Raw genomic sequence first — 6,602 nt, 5'->3', positions numbered from 1 at the left:
ATATATTATACAAATATATCATGGGTGTCTGTAGATATATATATATTATACAAATATATCATGGGTGTCTGTAGATATATATATTATATACAAATATATCATGGGTGTCTGTAGATATATATATTATACAAATATATCATGGGTGTCTGTAGATATATATATATTATACAAATATATCATGGGTGTCTGTAGATATATATTATACAAATATATCATGGGTGTCTGTAGATATATATATTATACAAATATATCATGGGTGTCTGTGCAAAAGTCTAGAATATTTGACATATGACGTAATGGTAATCGACAGATGTTCTATTGCAAGAGGCCGAAGATGGAAGTCATCTATTAGATGATAAGAATACCTGAATCGCAATGAATTTACATATTGGACCATACTGTCATTATTACTTACTAGACCCTATATATATGTAACGCGCAGCACGTGTACCGCAGGGGTGCCACGTGTGTCGGACTGCTACCAAGTTTTTGCCCATGCAGGGTCCGACTGCCGCTTTCGCTTGCAGATTCCAAATACAAATGAATTTTCAAGTAATAGACAATATTTAGTAAACTGGTGAGAAGGAAAATAGACTCGTCATATAAAGTTCAACAATTTATTAACATGTGTAAAAATAACAAAGTACCAAAATAATACCCCTGAGGCACAGTGAGGAATTCACAATTATATACGTCTAGCCTAAAACACATGCCAACCATCGTTTAATCACAACTAACCATATAAATAAAATAAATGTAGTTTACCCTGAGTCTCCAGCACGTGGCATGTCCGGTCAGAATACAACATTTGCTAACCACCAGTCTTTTTTCCCGTATCTACTAACGAGGTTTCCAACAACCATCCCTCACCTTACCGGTATAGAAACAGCCCGAGAGGCGGAAATATTCTCTAGCCACTCCGCGAGTGCTCTCAAAATGGAATAATTCCTTGAAGCAACAACCTGACTTCCGACATGACACCGGCACACGAGACTCAAATTAAACAACGTTCTATACATCGAAAATACATCAAAATACTACACGTGAAAATAAAAATACATGTACGATAGTGGCAAATAATATCCAGCTGACAAATTAATATGAAATTTAGGAAAGGATGGGCGACAGTTATCTAATTAATTTCACAGATTAAAAGTCAACACTACTTACCCTGCTGACACACGGACGAAAAGTGATTGACCCCACAGCAGCACGGGTATCTTACGTAACCGGATGTTACAATTTTCCGGAATGAGTCCAAAAATAAATGAGCGGAACGCAACTGCGTTACATATACACTAAAATGTTTTTAATGAAGACTGTTAACATGTACAAACAGAGTCCGACTGGGACAACAGAAATATTACCCCGTGGAATTTAACAGCTATGTAGTATGTACATGTACCATAAACGAGGTATTTCAGGCTTGTTAGTCCCATACCAGTGAGACCAGGGGACTATAGGTTTCCTCTCTGTCCGTCTTGTACACACCGCCAAAATTTGTCAGCACTCAGTGGCTTCATTCTTTGAGGGAATTTGATAAAATCTTCACACAAAGACCATAATATTTCTGACAAATTAAAGTTCCAGGGGTTTTTATTTCTATTTTTAGGGGCCAGTAGGGGACAGTATGCTTGTCTATACGTGACAATATTTCTGATGTATGAGGACAAATCTGAAATATCTGATTTCCGCCATTGTGCTAGTAACATGTTCACACTAGTTACAGACCAAAATTTCAGTAAATAAAGGGATATTTAGGAGTACACTTTATCACTGTAATGATCATTTTAATGTCATTGCTTCCTTTACTTGATAGAAAAATCTCCGATGCAAACCAACATTCCGTGAAGCTGGACTGAGGAATTACAGAGAAGTAAGTCAGTTACCTTCCTTTACCAGTTCCTGTGCAAGGTTTCAGCTCAGAAAAGAGCAGTTTAGCCATGGCTGATCTACAGCCTGAAATGTTATTGTAGAGTCAATGTGATTAGAAATTCCCTGTGGGCAGTGTTTACATCACAGCACTTGTGTAGGTACCACCGCAGGGTGTCATCAAATCACACTGTTATGACGAGAAGTCTCCAAGGACCCAGGTCTGCGTGTCACCATAATTGTCGAGATAGTAGGGTAGGTTGTTCTGGCTGGACAGATATAATGAGGATATTTAAGGGCTTCTGTTAAAGATTGCTGACCTAACGGGACTGATGACATAAGTGACATAGTCACAACTGTCTCTTAGTGCCAGATTGTTTGTGAGTACTGGAAAGACAGTATCAGATGTCTCCCTGTACTCCAGACTGGGAGTAGGAGACACAGTAACAGGTGTCTCCCTGTACTCCAGACTGTGTGAGTAGGAGACACAGTAACAGGTGTCTCCCTGTACTCCAGGCTGTGTGAGTAGGAGACACAGTAACAGGTGTCTCTCTGTACTCCAGGCTGTGGGAGTAGGAGACACAGTATCAGGTGTCTCCCTGTACTCCAGACTGTGTGAGTAGGAGACACAGTAACAGGTGTCTCCCTGTAATCCAGACTGTGTGAGTAGGAGACACAGTAACAGGTGTCTCCCTGTACTCCAGACTGTGTGAGTAGGAGACACAGTAACAGGTGTCTCCCTGTACTCCAGACTGTGTGAGTAGGAGACACAGTAACAGATGTCTCCCTGTACTCCAGACTGTGTGAGTAGGAGACACAGTATCAGGTGTCTCTCTGTTCTCCAGACTGTGTGAGTAGGAGACACAGTAACAGATGTCTCCCTGTACTCCAGGCTGTGTGAGTAGGAGACACAGTAACAGATGTCTCCCTGTACTCCAGACTGTGTGAGTAGGAGACACAGTAACAGGTGTCTCCCTGTACTCCAGACTGTGTGAGTAGGAGACACAGTAACAGGTGTCTCCCTGTACTCCAGACTGTGTGAGTAGGAGACACGGTAACAAATGTCTCTCTGTACTCCAGGCTGTGTGAGTAGGAGACACAGTAACAGGTGTCTCCCTGTACTCCAGGCTGTGAGTAGGAGACACAGTAACAGGTGTCTCCCTGTACTCCAGACTGTGTGAGTAGGAGACACAGTAACAGGTGTCTCTCTGTACTCCAGGCTGTGTGAGTAGGAGACACAGTAACAGGTGTCTCCCTGTACTCCAGGCTGTGAGTAGGAGACACAGTAACAGGTGTCTCCCTGTACTCCAGACTGTGTGAGTAGGAGACACAGTAACAGGTGTCTCCCTGTACACCAGACTATGTGAGTAGGAGACACAGTAACAGGTATCTCCATGTACTCCAGACTGAGTAGGAGACACAGTAACAGGTGTCTCTCTGTAATCCAGGCTTTGTGAGTAGGAGACACAGTAACAGGTGTCTCCCTGTACTCCAGGCTGTGTGAGTAGGAGACACAGTAACAGGTGTCTCTCTGTACTCCAGACTGTGTGAGTAGGAGACATGGTAACAGGTGTCTCTCTGTACTCCAGACTGTGTGAGTAGGAGACACGGTAACAGGTGTCTCCCTGTACTCCAGACTGTGTGAGTAGGAGACACGGTAACAGGTGTCTCCCTGTACTCCAGACTGTGTGAGTAGGAGACACAGTAACAGGTGTCTCCCTGTACTCCAGGCTGTGTGAGTAGGAGACACGGTAACAGGTGTCTCCCTGTCCTCCAGACTGTGTGAGTAGGAGACACAGTAACAGGTGTCTCCCTGTACTCCAGACTGTATGAGTAGGAGACACGGTAACAGGTGTCTCCCTGTACTCCAGACTGTGTGAGTAGGAGACACAGTAACAGATGTCTCCCTGTACTCCAGACTGTGTGAGTAGGAGACACAGTAACAGGTGTCTCCCTGTACTCCAGGCTGTGTGAGTAGGAGACACAGTAACAGGTGTCTCCCTGTACTCCAGGCTGTGTGAGTAGGAGACACAATAACAGGTGTCTCTCTGTACTCCAGACTGTGTGAGTAGGAGACACAGTATCAGGTGTCTCCCTGTTCTCCAGACTGTGTGAGTAGGAGACACAGTAACAGGTGTCTCTCTGTACTCCAGGCTGTGTGAGTAGGAGACACAATAACAGGTGTCTCCCTGTACTCCAGGCTGTGTGAGTAGGAGACACAATAACAAATGTCTCTCTGTACTCCAGGCTGAGTAGGAGACACCGTAACAGGTGTCTCCCTGTACTCTAGGCTAGGGGTAGAATGACTACCATGTTTTGTCAAATGATTGACCTTGACCTACCAGTAAATTTAAGGTCGTAGATGTCAAATATGTTGTGATCTTCAAATGACCTCTTCTGAATAACCAATAGGCATAGACCTGATTTTTGGCCTGTATCATGTGAGGGTGAAGGGCTTCTAAGTTTGTTCAAATGAATTACTTTGACCTGCTTTTGAGGTCACTGGGTCTGGTGCTAAAATCTTTAAACAATGACTTCTCAATAATCAAGAGACCCTAAAACCTGATATGAAGCCAGTTGTATGGTAGGAGCCTTCATTTATTTCATCTCCTTTTGTCCATCATCGTCTATCATCCTTCTGTAAACAGTTTACATTTTCCTGATCACTAACCAAATCACTAGCCAAGAGGCCCATTGTTATGATATTTTGCCAGTAGCTTCCTGGGATGAATGCTATCATCTTTGTTCAGATGGAAGGTGATAGGGGTCAAATATGTTGAAAAATTTACTTTTTTTTCAATAACCAAGAGGCCCAGGATTATGATATTAATGCAAGAAGCTTGCTGCAGTGAAAGGCTACAAAATTTGTTTAAATGTTTGAAATTTTAAAAATGTGTACACTGACCTAAAGATAAGGTCACTAGGTCAAAGGTCAAGATCACAGTTTGTACATTTTACAACTTTTGTTGTGACATTACGAAACAAAGTTGGTCTTAATTTAATTAACAATGAGTAAACTTATCCTAGGTCAAGGTTCCGGGGTCGAATGTGAAGGTTTAAGTCAATGTCTTGTCACTGAACATTATATCATAAATTTATGAAGCAGTGTTGTTCAGAATTAAACAAGGAGTAAACTGACTAAGTCAGAGGTCAAAGCCATTTGGATCTGAATTCCAAGTACAAAATTGATCTCTGTCAATAACTGTTATTGGGGTGTGGTTCTCAAGGTTTAGATAAGCAAATTAAAGCAAACTTAATGACTATTACCCAGTTGACTGTTTTTTCATTTCCGTTTGTCTAGTAAAAATGTAGGTGTAAAGAAACAAGAGTCACATCATAAAATATGTATAATGTATTTTACTTGTGCAGTGATATGGCAGATGGCTTCTCGATGATTATGAGGATATGTAGCCACATACGGGGGCCCTTACTAACAAGGTGACAGGGGAGAAATGTGTTAAATAGATCATAAGATGTTACTTTAAAAGGAAAAACATCATTTGAAATGTGTTAAATAGATGTTAGTTTAAAAGGAAAATATCATTTGAAATGTGTTAAACAGACGTTAGTTTAAACATCATCTATCAGTAGACATATATCAGAACTCAGGTTACCAATAAGGCCCATTTGAATTAAGAGGTTGTAAACTAAGCATCCAAATCTACATTAATGACCTAGATCTACTTTAAAGTTGCATTAGGAGCAGGTGAGTGATACAGGCTCATTGGGCCTCTTGTGTAACACCATCTTATAGAGATCCCCGAAGGTGTAGGATATTGGTATGTAGAATTAGGTAATGTCAGAATTTGTGAATTGTTTTATGATTCTAATGTAGTTTTACAATAAACTATAGATTTAGAGTACTTGGGATGTATTTTTCTTAGATGAAGGATTTTAAAGCTTATCACAATATAATAAGTTAATGCAGCCCTCATTTCCAGTCTCAAGATGAAGTTTCCAAATGCCTGAGGAAGTTCCATTTATGTGGACTTTGGCTTTTCCGTTATTGTTTGAGATTTACACTAATCAATGTTTTTATCCCTCCTGAAGCACTGCCATCTGTTTTTCAGCAAACTTCGATGCGTCACCATTGGGTCCACAGACGTCGCCAGGAGGGCAAGTGTAAACAGTGTGGGAAGGTAGAAAACTTTTAATGCTCAATTAATGAAAATTGGATCTTATGCATTTTCAGCTCCAAAATATTTGAGTGAAAGAACAAAATGATTAGTATTGAATGTAGGTATGTTCATAAATTTTATTTATCTGACTATAATACTATATATTTATTTTGTAGTCATTCCAACAGCGATTCGCTTTCCAAAGCAAAGTAAGTACAGTCTTAATACCATTTGATTAAAATTTGAAAACCATTAACTTTGCAGTATGAAAGATTAAAATACTTGTAACTTTTCGTAGAATCCCACCAAACAATCCCACCAAACATTCAGTCAAAATAATTTCCTTACACCTGAAGTCGCCCATTAAGTGAGCACCGACAGCAGAATATGTGGTCAGACAACTATTCAGGTGTTTTGTTGTCTTGGAATGTATTGTTACTGGTTACAGTAACTTGGTGTGATTACTGGACTTTTACAGGAAAGTATTTAGAGGGAATGATATAGATATCCACAATGTTTCTTGGGAATATCAATGGATGATGGGCCACAATAGCTCCAACATTCCAATAGTGGTGGGGGTGTGGTTACCCCAGGGGGCGCATGGGCCCAAAA

The 6,602-nt window shown here is 40.7% G+C and overlaps 1 long non-coding RNA gene across 1 annotated transcript; it reads left to right on the top strand.

Moving 5' to 3' along the window:
• The first annotated feature begins 1,817 nt into the window (after positions 1–1,817).
• LOC117320300 lies at positions 1,818–6,206 on the top strand. Its single transcript, XR_004530999.1, has 3 exons — positions 1,818–1,876; positions 5,943–6,011; positions 6,167–6,206. It is a non-coding gene; the product is annotated as an uncharacterized LOC117320300 (long non-coding RNA).
• Positions 6,207–6,602: the final 396 nt, after the last annotated feature.

The sequence above is a fragment of the Pecten maximus genome, unplaced genomic scaffold (assembly GCF_902652985.1).
Source record: "Pecten maximus unplaced genomic scaffold, xPecMax1.1, whole genome shotgun sequence".
Lineage (NCBI taxonomy): Eukaryota > Metazoa > Mollusca > Bivalvia > Pectinida > Pectinidae > Pecten > Pecten maximus.
The sequence above is the reverse complement of the archived record's forward strand: the minus strand, read 5'-3'. Positions and strand labels throughout refer to the sequence as shown.